Source organism: Podarcis bocagei (assembly GCF_964188305.1).
Source record: "Podarcis bocagei genome assembly, chromosome: W".
In the NCBI taxonomy this organism is placed as follows: Eukaryota; Metazoa; Chordata; class Lepidosauria; order Squamata; family Lacertidae; genus Podarcis; species Podarcis bocagei.
Window position 1 is genome coordinate 69819603 of NC_138131.1, and position 14886 is coordinate 69834488.

The following is a 14886-nucleotide window of genomic DNA, read 5'->3' on the forward strand; positions in this document are numbered from 1 at the left end:
GGTCAAGAGGACAGGTGGTGGGCTTTCCAGCTCGGAGGAGTCTGTCCACATCGGCTGGGGATATCCGGTCAAAGTGGTCCAATACTGGACCCGAGGACAGTCGAGGGGCCTCCAGTTCCTTTATTGTATCCAAATTGGCTGGGAGGTCATGGCGGAGCAACAGGACCTTCTCCGCAAAAAAGCTCGCAAATGCCTCGCAGCTGTGTGTCGAATTGTTATTTAAATTTGGCTGTCCTTCAAGGGACAAAAAATAAAATAAAAATAAAAATAAAAAATAAAAAAACCTAAAAGAAAAAGAGAAAGTGCTTTATCCACAAGAGGAGAGCTTTCCCACAGGCACCAGACCAGCGCATGAGGAGTAATAATAATTATTAACAACAGCAACAATAATTTATTATTTATACCCAGCCACTCTGGGCGGCTTCCAGCAAAAGATTAAAATACAGTAAGGAGGAGCTCTTTCAATCTATTTTCCCCATGGCTTTGGAAGCTCACCTGATGGCCTCCTTGTAGTGCATGAGGGCCTCCTGGAGCTTCCCCTGCTGTTGCAAAACACTGGCTAAATTTGAATGCGCAGCTGCAAACTCCGGGAAGACCTGCGGGGAAGAAGCTCACTCTTAGTTTCCCTGAGAAGCATTCTAAAGAGACGGAGGCTGCTCTTTGAGGCTCAAAGGTTGTGGGCGTGAAATAAATCCTCATTTGGATTGACTTGCAAAAATTAAGGAGGAGGAGGAACCTATGGACTGCCTTTTTAGCATGCATAGGAAATACTGTTGGGAGATCAGACTGTCAAATGACCAATGCCATATTTTAAAGAGCCCCTCTTTGATGCTCAAATGTGGCAGGGGCTGGCTGCAAAATAAATCACCGTTTGGAATGATTTGTGGTAATGATAATAATAATAATAATAATAATAATAATAATAATAATAATAATAATAATGGGCCTATGAACTGCCTTTTTCGTACGCATAGGAAATACTGTTAGAAAATAAGACTGTCAGGGGATCAAGCTCAGCCGACACAGAGAACAGCATGTGCCCAGCTTTTATTTCAATTTCTGTACCGTTCCTTAACACCTTGCATTGTTCTTCTGATGAAAAAGCAGATTTTTGGTCATTCCAGGAGGCCTAGGAATATAAAAAGGGGGACAGACCCTCTTCCTTCCAAAAGGGACTTATTGGACCATGCTTTGTCGAGCCTCAAAATGCTACTTCACTTTCACTTCTTCACCATTATTTCCGTTATTGATCAAGAAAAATTTGATCGGCGATTTTTAAAAAGACCCAGACTAGGAGTCCAGGGTACGCATGCCTAACCCTTATATGTCAATTTAATTGTTGTAATTCTCCACGCACGTACCTCAAGAGCTTTCCGGTAGAGGCGGACAGCCTCCTCGATATTCCCTTGTTCTCGCTTGATGTTCGCCAGGTTATTAAGAGAATCCGCGTGAGTCGGACATAAACGGAGAGCTGTATTGTAGCATTCCTCGGCTTCGGCAACCTTCGAAACACAAAACAGAGTTTTTACACGAATATTAGTATGTCTTTCACAGGAGCCCAAAAGGCTGCTCTGTGATGTGATGGCTGGATTGAGGTTTGATACGGCCCCTCAGCTCCTGACGGTAACTTGGTATTAGAGCGGTTCATAAAAAACTCTTTTTTTGAAAATGCCTGCTCCAAAGTTCTTCTCTTACCAACAGTAGAGATTATATAGCTATATCTGGAATGGCATGCATATCAGTTAATATCTTTTATATATATATGCCAGCTGTCCTTTGTCAACAACCAATTGTTGCTGTTTTTTATATTGAATATATGCTATATGGTAACTGTTGCACCTCATAGGTAACTCAAGCCTTCTGCACGTCACAAAAGATGTATTTTATCAAAGTCATTGTTGAACTGAAATACAATTAAGAAGTATATTAATAGTGAAATGCAATTAAGAAGAAGCATATTAACAGTAAAACCCCACAATTGTTGAGCCTTTTTTAAGGATTTGACCCCAGAGGTGCTGACCTTTTTTTAGGATTAAAGTTCTTGAGCTTTTTTGGGGGAAGTTTTGCCCTAGTAAATAAACCGCCACGAGGGCCGGATTAAATCGACCAGAGGGCCAGATTAGGCCCCTGAACTGGACTTTGGACATGCCTGGTCTAAAAGAACATTGGGAAAATTTAAATTCTTTGGCAGGATAGCAGGAAATATGACAAAACCAATGCATTTTGAGATCTAGGAGAGATGGGTGGAAGGCCCCCAAAGTGGACTTTGGACATGCTTGGTTTAGGGGAACATAAATACAAGAGCAGACTAATCCGATTCAAACTCTCTTTCCCGCACACTTACCGTCTTTTGCAAGATGTATTTAAGGAAGACAGTAAGGGAAATGGTTTTGGTCATACTAAATCAAAATTAAGAGACAGAGTTGCTAGATAGTAAAAGAAAATCATTGCCAAAAACGTATAAGAATGGCATACAAAGGATGAAGAAGTTAAGTCGGTTATGATTAAATGGGCTCAAGATTTTGGTCATAACATTGAATTAGATAAGTGGGAAAGATTATGGGCAAAAACAATTTATTGAATGTACAGCACTAATTAAAAATTTAATGAAGGTGACGTATAGGTGGTATTTGACGCCGACTAAACTTGCTAAAATATATATAACTCAAGATAAGGCACGCTAGAAATGCAAGGAGAAGGAAGGGAATTTCGTCCATAGGTGGTGGATGTGCACTAAAGTCAAAGTCTACTGGGATATGATTTACAAAGAATTGAAAAAGATCTTTAAATATACTGTTATTAAAAAAACCAGAGGCTAATTTTTGAAAGTGATTTACAAATGCTAAAGTAAATTGTTTTAAGTAGAGTAAGAAGGTAAATAGGGCGATATATGTTCAGGTAGGCAGCTGTGGTGGTCTAACGCAGTTGAAATATATAAAAAATATATAAATTGTCCAGTAGCACATTGCAGACCAACTCAGTTTGGTCTTGGTAGAAGCTTTTGTATCTGAAGAATTGGACCTGCATACAAAAAATTATACCAAGAAGAAGCCAAGTTTAGCAAGCCCTGTTTAGGGAAGCTTTTAATGTTTGACGGACTATTGTATTTTAATATTTTGTCGCCAAGAGTGGCTGGGGAAACCCAGCCAGATAGGCGGGGTATAAATTTTATTATTATTATTATTATTATTATTATTATTATTATTATTATTATTATTATTATTATTATTATTATTATCATCATCATCATCATCAGGTGCTACTGGACAATTTTTAAAGGGTGATATAGAAATGCTAAGAGGATCGTGACTGCTTAAGAAAGCCAGGGAGTGGGAGCGGGGGAAGGGGGAGGGGAGTCGACGCTTGGTATGAGCAAAGTTGTATGTGACGATATGACAAAGGAAAAAATAAAAGAGGACTTCTTCTAGGTTCTGTACCCCAAATCCCCCCCCCAAAGAGCCCAATTTCGAGGTCACCATCATCCGGAAGGCTTTTTTCAGCAAACCCTCTGACATACAGAAAGCAAAAGGGACCGGTTTCATTTTCTTTTTTTAATTTTTATTTTATTTATAACATAGTCCACAACAACTCATACATACAAACAGACCCACCACCATTGACTAATTATCAAAATTAAACTCCTATCCCCTTACACAAAGAAAACATAACATAAAAATAAAAGACTTTATTCTGTTAAATGGCCGCCTTATTTACCTCTTGTATACTATTTCTTTTGTATGGGATTATTACAATTTTTCCTAATTATGACTTAAACCACAAAGTCTCCTGTAGAAATTAATTGAAACAAGTCCAAGTGTATATTTTGGGGCACTGTTTGGTAAAGTATTCTCTGCATTTTCCCCATTCCTTTTGGAATTCTTGTCTGGGTTGTGCCCTAATTGTCTCTGTTAATCTGGCCAATTCAGCATGGGGTAAAAGCCTAAGAAAAAGCTAAACAACTTCAATCCTAAAAAAAGTTCAACAATTTAAACCCTAAGAAAAGAGCTCAACAACTTCAATCCTTAAAAAAAGTAAACAACTTTGGTCGGCCCTTATGGCCCTTCACTTCATCAAATCTGGCCCTCTTTGAAAAAAGTTTGGACACCACTGCCTAATAGGAAAGTTTCTGTATTTTTTTTTCACAGGCCCACCAGAAATGTATAAGTGTCCCTTCTTCTTTACTGCACCTCCAGCACAGTTTTTTTGTTTTATACATTTTAGCTATTTTGGCAGGTGTTAAGTACCATCTATAAAACATCTTTTATATAGATGTTCCCCCCACCCCAAGGCAAAAGGGACCAGTTTCTTACGCTGCCTTTCTCTTTCAGCGCGTTGGCCAGGTTGCAGTAGGCGTCAGGGAAGTGGGGCTGGAGCTCAATGGCCCTCTTGTAGGTATCGATTGCCAGATCGATCAGCCCCTGTTCGTAATACACACATGCCAGGTTGCCGTGGACAACAGCGTGGTTGGGACTCAGGCTCAGGGCCCGTAGGTAGGCTGCAACGGCTCTGAAATGAGATCAAGGACTGGTTCAGTTTCATTGTCACCAGGGTGGATAAAAATCTGTTTTTTAAAAAATAAAATGCTTTGGGAGGACGATTAAGAGGATCGAGGCGGGCCGGGACTGCTGATTCTTTTAGATTTGTTAGCGGCCTTCGACATGGTCGATCACAAACTTTTGGACCACCGCCTTGCCAACGTGGGGATTCAGGGCACAGTCAGACAATGGCTGTGCTCCTTTATCTCAGGTCGGGGACAGAGGGTGGCGCTAGGGAGGGAGTTGTCGCTGCGGCACTCCTTGTTGTGTGGAGTGCCGCAGGGCACAATCCTTTCCCAGATGCTTTTCAATATCTTTATGCGCCCCCTTGCCCAGATTGTCCGGAGTTTAGGGCTGAGTTGTCGTCAATATGCTGATGACACCCAACTTTATCTGTCAATGGACTCGGCCCCAGACACACTGACCAGATGCTTGGAAGCCGTGGCTGGGTGGCTGCGTGGGAGCCAGTTGAAGTTAAATCCTTCGAAGACAGAGGTCCTCTGGCTGGGTCAGGACAACATGGGGTTGGGGGGCCAACTCCCATCTCTTGTGGGGGCGCAATTAGTGCCAGAGCCTTCTGTCAAGAGCTTGGGTGTAACCTTCGATGCCTCTCTTTCCATGGAGGCACAGGTTGCAGCCACAGCAAAGGTGGCATTTTTCCACCTCCGCCGTATTAAGGAATTGGTTCCTTACCTTTCTCGCCCTGATCTGGCCAGTGATCCATGCGATGGTCACCTCCAGGCTTGATTATTTTAACTCGCTCTATGCTTAGACTCACTCTGACACCCTATATGGGATTTGGTATATAAATTTTCCCGTGGCTTTTTTTGCTGGCCCATGTAGCACCAGCATGGATAGCTGGCTTGGGTGAATAGCTGATGTTTCCTCCCTTTGTAGTCTTGATGAGGCTGCATTTTAAGCTGTATTTTAATTAACTGGGGTTTTTTTCTATTCTATTTTATTGTAATTTATATTTGGTGTTAGCCGCCCTGAGCCCAGCCCTGGCCAGTGAGAGCGGGGTAGAAATAAATAAATAAATAAATAATTCGGGGAAGAATTATTTGTTTTAAGTTTTTCATGTGTGCGAAAACTCAGTCCAAGTTTTTCTTGGGGAAAAAATGTTTCAGCACATCAGTTAAGCAACATGGATACATATGCTACCATGTTACTGTTTTAGTGAAATAAATTGCTTAAATTGTTATGAAGGAAATGTTTCTTTTCTCCTTCCAATCAAGTACAGCAGAAAAGTTGTTCAAATAAAAAGTGTTCACTTATTAAAACTCACCATCATTTCGTCACAATCGGGCTGTATATAGCAGAACCAAATCATTTTGATATAACTGTAGAAAAGACTCTGAAGTTAGGATTCCAAAAAGGAAACCTGCCTCCGTTTGTCAATATTAAGAGGATGCCAGCAAGGCTGAACCTTCCGGTAAAAGGGGGATTTAAATCAAGTCTTATGGATTTGGGATTTAAATCAATTTGCTTTAAATAAAATCAACCCTCTAGGCAACAATGGGAGTTAGTTTGGGTATGGGTGCAACCACTAAACTGAGAATATAAGACGTAATGTGATTATACGCAAAACCAATAAAAAACATTTATATAAAAAAGAGAATATAAGCTCTATGCCTATTTGCTTACCTGTCAAATATACGCGCCTCCTTCAAGACGTTCCCCAGATTAATGTAAGCATCCAGGAAGTTGGGGTCCAGGGTCACCGCCTGAAAATATTTAAGATAATAGATTTTTGTTACTAATACAGTCATACCTCAGGTTGAAGTAGCTGCGGGTTAAGCATTTTCGGGTTGTGCTCCGTGGCGACCTAGAAGTAACAGAGCGCGTTACTTCCGGGTTCTGCAGCTTGCGCACGTGCAGACACTCAAAATGATGCCACACGCATCTACGGAAGCAGCAAATTGTGACCCGAGCATGTTCGCTTCAGGATGCGAACGGGGCCCCGGAACGGATCCCGTTCGCATCCAGAGGTACCACTGTATAACAGCATGGTTACTTTTAAATAAGTGGGTCAACTTTGACCTAGGCTGCCTCCTACCTACCTTCCTACCTTATCGATCTACCGACTTTATCTTATTATCTATCTACTTGCCTACCTATCTTATCTATCTATCTATCTATCTATCTATCTATCTACCTACCCTATCTATCAAATCTATCTACCTACCTACCATCTAATCCAGGTGTGGCCCAACTTGGCCCTCCAACCCCCATCATCCCTACCTAACAGGACCAGTGGTCAGGGACAATGTGAGTTGTAGTCCCAAAACAGCTGGAGGGCCAGGTTTGGCCATGCCTGAATCTATCTACCTACTCAATCAATCAATCTAACTAATCTATCTATCCATCTACCAACCTTTCTTATATATGTATCTATCTAATCTACCTACCTAATCTATCTATCTAATCTAATCTAATCTAATCTAACTATCTATCATCTATCTAATCCAGTGTTTCCCAACCTTTTTTGGGCAAAGGCACACTTGTTTGATGAAAAAAATCTCGAGGCACACCACCATTACAGCCCCGTGACGTCAGCGCGCAGCGTCACTTGAGCTCCTTCTCCTGCTCGTTCAGGGCCGCAGTGGCGTAGCGTGGGTTGTCAGCAGGTTGTCAGCACCCGGGACAATGCAAGTAATTTGCGCCCCCTAACCCGTGGATTTGCGCCCCCTAACACTAACCCCCAGATGTTGCGCCCGGTGTGGCCGGCCCCCCCTGCACCCCCCACGCTAGGCCACTGATCCATAGCTAAAAGCAGAAGTCGACAAATGTGTCCTGTTTTTTGCTCTTCAAAATGTGGCAACCCGAAGACCCCCAGGGACCGTCCAACCAGCCTAGGAAGTGTGCTCTGGTCGCGGGGGAGGAGACACGAGGCATTGCCATCCACACCTGGAATTGAGGAGGAGCTGGAAAGGTCCTTTGGTTTCACACCCAGGACCCATTTTTTCTCTCTTCTTTTGAGAAAGGGGTGGGAAACGGGATTTGGAGGGCGCATGTGTGCGTGTAGCTGAGCTCCAGTTGCTCTGGGCATTTCTGGACGGGGCCGGTAGCGTCTCTCCTAACCCCTCCCCACCCCGGTCTCCAGCCCCCCCCCCCGCCCAAAGGCTTCCCCCTACCTGGCCAAAGTTCCACCCGAAGCTGGAGATGCGGTTCGCGCTGCCCACGAAGAGGACGCCGAACTCGGAGAGGACGTATTCCTTGCGCTCAGCGCAGCGGCGCAGCTAGCCGCTCAGGGGCCCGGGGCGGCGCGCGCGTCCTGCAGCCAGGGGCGAGTGCCATGGGGGCGAGCCATGGCAGGGCGCGCTGCGTGGAGCCTCGCTGCAGCCTCCCCCTCAGCTGTAGGGAGGCTGAGGCGGTGGGCAGAGGCCAGAGCGGAGCTTGCGGGCAGTTCGCCCGCAGACGCATGGCTCAGGCACGCTGCAGGCACCGAGGTGTGGCGCCCAGTGCCCCCCGCCTCGCCTAGCTACCAGTGGCATAGGAAGGGGTCTGCGGTGGGTGCGGGGCTGAAAGGACAGACAAGGCTCCAGCAACCACCCCCACCGCCAAGTCCGCCGGTCCTGCAATCCCTTGCACGCTGACTTGGAAGTACAGTGGTACCTCGGGTTACATACGCTTCAGGTTACAGACTCCGCTAACCCAGAAATAGTACCTCGGGAGGGGCAGAGAGCTGCGAGTGCGCCCCCCGCAGATGTTGCGCCCAGTGCGGCCGGCCCCCCCTGCACCCCCCACGCTACGCCACTGCAGGGCCGGGTCGCCGCCGTGAGGGAAGGGCGCCGGGGCGCTGCTGCTGCTGCTGCTGCCGCCGCCGCTCCCGGCAGGCATGGGCCCAGCTGAGGCGGCGGCGGCTGTTGTGGTGGTGGCGGCGATAGCGGGCGGAGGAGGGAGCGGCGGCGGGGCCGAGGTAGCCGGCGGCGGCGGGGGAGGCGGCGGCGGTGGAGCAGGAGGGCGGCCGAGGCCGGTGAGGGAGTAGGGTTGCCCGGGGCTTGAGGAGCAGTCGCCGGGAGTTGCTGCTGCTGTTGCTGCTGCTGCCCGGACATGCCGGCCACCTCCTTGTCCGCTGTCTCGCGCTCCTCCCTTTTGCGCGCGCTGCCCCACCGCCGCCCCATTGGCCGGGTCCTGTCAGCTGATCCTGTGTTATTTCCTATGTGTGTGTGTGAGGGGAGAATGGAGAGAGAAACCTCGGCACCACCACCGCGGAGCCGCCCCCGGCTCGACGCGGATCCTCGCCGCCGCCGCCCCGCCTCTCGCCGCCCGACTCGCCCGCCTCCCTCCCACGGCACACCAGGCAATCTCTCGCGGCACACTAGTGTGCCGCGGAACACCGGTTGGGAAACACTGATCTAATCTATCTATGCAAGGAATATCAACTGTACGAGAAATGGTACCAACTAATGGTACTAACAGGACACCGGAGGCCCATTGCAGCTGAAAAAATGCCTCCAGTTTTAATATAAAAAAGAATGGGAAACGTTTACTGCATATTGACAAAAGCAGTGCACACAGGTTAATACATTAGCAGGATTAATTTTTTTAAAAAACCCCACCTGTAATGGTTAAATTTAAAGTAGAATCATAGAATCATACAGCTGGAATAGACCACAAGGGCCATCGAGTCCAACCCTCTGCCAAGCAGGAAACACCATCAGAGCACTCCTGACATATGGTTGTCAAGCCTCTGCTAACTGGGACTTTTCTCTTGCTTTTCTTTTGTGCAAATACCCCCTTCCCCCTGTACCTACCTACCTCTCGACCCTCCCAAGGCCTGCTACCTGAAAGCCATCGAGACCCAACCCAACTTTGCTGTGGCATGGAGTAACCTCGGCTGTGTGTTCAATGCGCAAGGGGAAATCTGGCTGGCGATTCATCACTTTGAGAAGGTAACTGTTACAGAGTTTCTGGGCTCTAGATGGGAAGGCCTGGAAAAATAATGATAATGATAACAATCCAATATAAGCCCCATTAATTGGGCTAGTAGCGTTCTCTCTTCTTCTGTTAAATAATGTTTTATTAATTTTTCATTAATCACAATCCATTAGAAGCCCCATTAATTGGGTTAGTAGCGTTCTCTCTTCTTCTTTTAAAGAATTTATTATTTTCATTCATAGCAATCTGATTTAAGCCCTATTAATTGGGCAAGTGGCATTCTCTTTGTAAATTATTTTTTCATTAATTTTTTCATTAATAACAATCCCATATGAGCCCCATTAATTGGGCTAGTGACATTCTCTTTTTAAATTATTTTTTATTAATTTTTTTATTAATAACAATCAAATATAAGCCACATTAATTGGGCTAGTAGCATTCTCTCTTCTTTTAAATATTTTTTTATCATTTCTTTCATGAATAACCTGATCTAAGCCCCATTAATTGGGCAAGTAGCATTCTCTTTTGAAATATTTTTTTACTAATTTTTTTCATTCATAACAATCCAATTTAAGCCCCATTGGGCTAGTTGCATTCTTGCTGCCGTCGTTGCAGACATAAGAAGTCTTATACCTAGTGAGAAGGCTTCTGGCTTTTTTGACAAATGTATTTTCAAACATTTTCTTTAAATTCATCATATATTATTTCCCAGAAAGCCTTGACCAATGTCACATAATAACAGATGCATATTAGTATATCGCTGCTTCGCAAGATGTTGCAGGGCTGAATGAAGTGGTTTGTAATAACACTGTCAAAATTGGATGCAATTTTTAAATATATACAGTGGTACCTCGTTTTACATAGACTTCAGGTTATACACTCCGCTAACCCAGAAATCGTGCTTCAGGTTAAGAACTTTGCTTCAGGATGAGAACAGAAATCGTGCTCTGGCGGCTCAATGGTAGCAGGAGGCCCCATTAGCTAAAGTTCAGGTTAAGAACAATTTCAGGTTAGCAAAGAAGGAAAACTACCCAAGACTTTCTTTTCAATGACGAAAAACTGTAATCTAATTGATGTTTGGAGACTTAGACATCCACTGGAGAAACAGTTTACATTTTATTCGGAACCAAATCAGTCAATGTCAAGAATAGATCAAATTTGGGTCTCGAATGAACTAACTCCAAGAATTCGGCAAATTGAAATTCAGCCAAGAGTAATTTCAGACCACAGTCCAATAAAATTGGAAATTAAAGGTTATGAAGAAAGATCATTTAGATGGAGAATTAACGATTACCTCTTGGGTGATCAAAAAATCATACAAGAGGCGCAAAAGAAGTTGATGGAATATTTTATGGACAATGCCAATAAGTCAGGTAAATGGCTCGCGTGGCAAATTAAGAAAAGAAAGGAACAAAACATAATCAACAAAATTATTGTGGATGGAGAAGAGATTGAGAACCCGAAAGGCATTAGAAAAGGATTCTTGGACTTTTATAATCATTTGTACAGCAACAGAGAAAAGAACAATTTGAAGAGAATAGAAAGATATTTAAAAGAAAAAAAGGTGCAAAAGATCCCGACAGAAAAGAAAGACAGACTGAATGCCCCAATTGAGAATGAGGAAATAATAGAGGTCATAAAAGAATTGAAAAAAGGAAAGGCTCCAGGACCAGATGGATTTACAGCCAGTTATTACAAAGAATTGAGGCACACCCTGACGGTACCACTGAAAGAAGTTATGAATAATATTTTGAAGGAAAAAGATATTCTGGAAACTTGGAAAGAAGCCTTCATCATACTTATTCCCAAGCAAGATTCTGATTTAACACACGATCTCATTGTTAAACACAGACTATAAGATTTTTGCTGGAATATTAGCAAAAAGATTAAAAAAGGTATTGAGAGAATTTATTCACGATGATCAAGCAGGGTTTCTTCCAGGCAGGCAGATGAAACATAATGTGAGAAATATAATAAATGTTTTGTAATATCTGTCTGCTAGGAATGAGAAACAAGCTATACTAATGTTTGTAGATGCGGAGAAGGCATTTGATAATACAGTGGTGCCTCGCAAGACGAAATTAATTCATTCCGCAAGTTTTTTCTTCTTGCGAGTTTTTCGTCTTGCGAAGCACCGTTTCCCATAGGAATGCATTGAAAATCAATTAATGCGTTCCTATGGAAACCGCTTTCAAGGCTGGCGGTGCGGAGAAGGGCTTTTCTCCCCACCGCAAGCCTTCAGGACAGATACGGGAACAGAGGGGAAGGGGCGCAGCGCTTCTCCTCTGTTCCCGGGGCTTGCGGTGGGAGGAGGGTTTTTCCTCCCCACCGCCAACATTCAGAACAGCATTCTGAATGTTGGCGGTGGGAAGGAAAACCCTCCTCCCACCGCAAGTCTTCAGGACAGCCACCCGAAGGCTGGCGCGGGGAGAAGGTCTCTCCGCCCCACCGCCAGCCTTCGGAGAGCCTTCCGAAGCCTGGCGGCGGGAGGAGGTCTCTCCGCCCCACCGCCAGGCTTCGGAGCAGCCTTCTGAAGGCTGGCGGTGGGGCGGAGAGACCTTCTCCCGCCGCCAGGCTTCGGAGCAGCCTTCTGAAGGCTGGCGGTGGGGCAGAGAGACCTCCTCCCGCCGCCAGGCTTCGGAGCATCCTTCCGAAGCCTGGCGGCGGGAGGAGGTTTCTCCACCCCACCGCCAGGCTTCAGAGCAGCCTTCCAAAGGCTGGCGGCGGGAGGAGGTCTCCACACCACCGCCAGCCTTCGGAGGAGGTCCGAGGACAGTGGGGAAGACGTGCTGCGCTTCCCCGCTGTCCCGGAGATTTCCCTATGGGCTTTCGTCTTGCGAAGGAAGCCCATAGGGAAATTCGTTTTGCGAAGCGCCTCCAAAACGGAAAACCCTTTCGTCTAGCGGGTTTTCCGTCTTGCGAGGCATTCGTCTTGCGAGGCACCACTGTATATCATGGGAATTTGTGTTAAAAAATTTAGAATTTATGGAAGTGGGGAACGATTTCTATAATGGAATAAGGGCGATTTATACAGAGCAAAGAGCTAAATTGATTGTGAATAATGTAATAACAGAAGAAGTGAAGATATGGAAGGGTATAAGACAGGGTTGTCCTCTCTCGCCACTGTTATTCATAATGGTTCTGGAAGTCCTCTTGAGTGCAATTAGACGAAATGAATTAATAAAAGGGGTGACAGTAGGTCAAAACGAATATAAAGTTAAAGCCTTTGCTGATGACCTGGTAATAACGATAGAAGATCCTTTAAAGAGTTTAAATGTGGAGATGGAATTTGGCAAGGTGGCCGGGTTTATATTAAATGTGGGAACCAGTTGACGGAAACCAGCCGTCATTTTGGGGTGCAAGGCAAAGAAAAAACACACACAAAGGCAAATGTCTCCATGGACGGAGGGCAAAAAAGCTCCTTCCTCTCTCTCCTCCGATTTTATTATCCTTTGTTCTCTCCAGCCGCATGGCAGCATTCCAATGTCTCACGTTACCTCATCCGGTCAAGCTTTAACCCACCCACAAACCATATAGGGTTACAGTGCCCAGAGGGGAGAACCTAACTCCTTATAGGGTCAATACATTCTAATACATTGTAAGCTCAGAGTGCTGGTCACCGAGGTCAGCAAGGCACCAGGTGGCACTACAAGCCTTTTCCATGACTTCCTGGCTCCCACATGCCCTCTTTCTTTATTTATTTAATCAGAGTCATATATGTCAGTACCAATACGGTTATATCGAGCGCGATAGGCGACTCTTGTGAGACCGGAAGCGGGCCGCGGACTGGAGAACCATGCAGTACATACAGAAATTAAAGAAGGAATACATTGTATACAGCAACACAAAATAATGCAAATAACTACTATAATGATCACTAAAATCAATAAATGTCGAAGCCAACTTCCATCCGGAAGCCAAGAATATAACCATGCCCATGGATCAACGGAAGGAGGGGGGGCAAACGGATTGTGGGCTACCATGGTTTCCATATGGTCGATTGTCGCAGATATGCTGACATTATTATCAGGAATAAACATGCAACAGTGAGAATGAACAAGCGCACAAACTCCTCCTTTTGAAGCTAAAATCACATTCAAAGTATAACGATTCTGTAAAACCACTTCTCTCATTGCAGACACCTCCTGGTTGAGTTCCTTCAAAGCTTTTATGGTATCATTGAATAATCCTTCAGTCCAATTTGCTAGCCGATGGAGGTCCCTATAGTTCATTGCTGCACCCACCGAGGGCAGCAAGGCCCGAGAGACCTGGGTACCGATATATTGATTTATGGGTGAATTTACCTCCCGACGATTTCGTAGTCTAAGAGAAGATGGTAACTTATCAACCTTATACAACAACGGAACCACGAGACCCAATGTACATGTGCCTGTGAGGTTTCGAGGAATGGCTTTGTATGCTTTTTCGCCACAAAGCAACCATAACTCTCTTTGGAGTAAATAGCTGATATTACTACTCTGTTGGGACCAATTAAAGGCTTCAGTAAATAAGGAACTGATATGAAATTGCTCATCTGTGGCATTTGCTAAGCCAGGGATAGAAGAATTCAGACTCCAATTTGCATGGTAGGTTTCTTTCCTAGTTTTTAGCCATGCACTGGTATCGCTTCTAAAGCACTGAGATTGGTCACTGTATGTTCCTGTAAGAGAACAAGAGCTATTAAACATGAATTTCAATGTATATTGACAGTTTGGATATATGCCCCATGATTCTTTCCCCTCTTTAATTTGAAAACAAATGGGGGCAGGCTCATGGAGGGTCAATTGTACTGGAGGCCAAAAAGTTTGCTTAGGGGATATAATATCAGTAAATTGAAAAGATCCATTGACAGGCACGCCATGAAGCATTATGCCTGAATGACTGGCAAAGGGCGGCATGTGCATACATAACCAACATTTAGAAGCATGCAATAAACTGGTAAACTTAATCATATCTTGTACAAAAATATTATTCCTCCATATCTTTTGATAATTTTCTCCCCTAAAAGTCTTATTCAACAATGCTGTTCTTATAGTTCGAGAGTGGCTGAGCCGTGGATACTGCCAGCCAGAGTAGGATTCAGGCGACAGCTGCTTGCCAGCCGATAAGGTGAAATATGGTGGCTGCAACTGGATTGTGTCGTCTGCTTCTCATCCTTGTATAATGATGCAGCAAAAGATGGCAAGGCAAATGGTTAGGAAGGCACTTCTGTAGTTGAAGGGACTCGCCATGGCCGCACGCATCGAGCTGGAACCCACAAAGGCTTGTCCTCGACGTCCACTGCCGCGTACCCTCGTCCCCACGTGATCAGCGGAACAGGTCCATGCCACGCGGGATCAGGCAAGCGTCGGTACACCACCAAGGGGCGGGGGAGTGCCTCCTCCTTCCTAAAATGCAATTCCGCGGGAGTATGGGTCCTATTATGTGGATATAAAAGATGGTTAAGTACAAAAAGAACTTGGTGAACAGC

The 14886-nt window shown here is 44.9% G+C and overlaps 1 long non-coding RNA gene across 1 annotated transcript; it reads right to left on the reverse strand.

Moving 5' to 3' along the window:
* Window positions 1-495: 495 nt before the first annotated feature.
* LOC308577991 lies at window positions 496-6261 on the reverse strand. Its single transcript, XR_014003805.1, has 4 exons — window positions 6180-6261; window positions 4311-4506; window positions 1362-1502; window positions 496-596 (listed from the first exon to the last, which is right to left on the reverse strand). It is a non-coding gene; the product is annotated as an uncharacterized lncRNA (long non-coding RNA).
* Between the last annotated feature and the right edge of the window lie 8625 nt (window positions 6262-14886).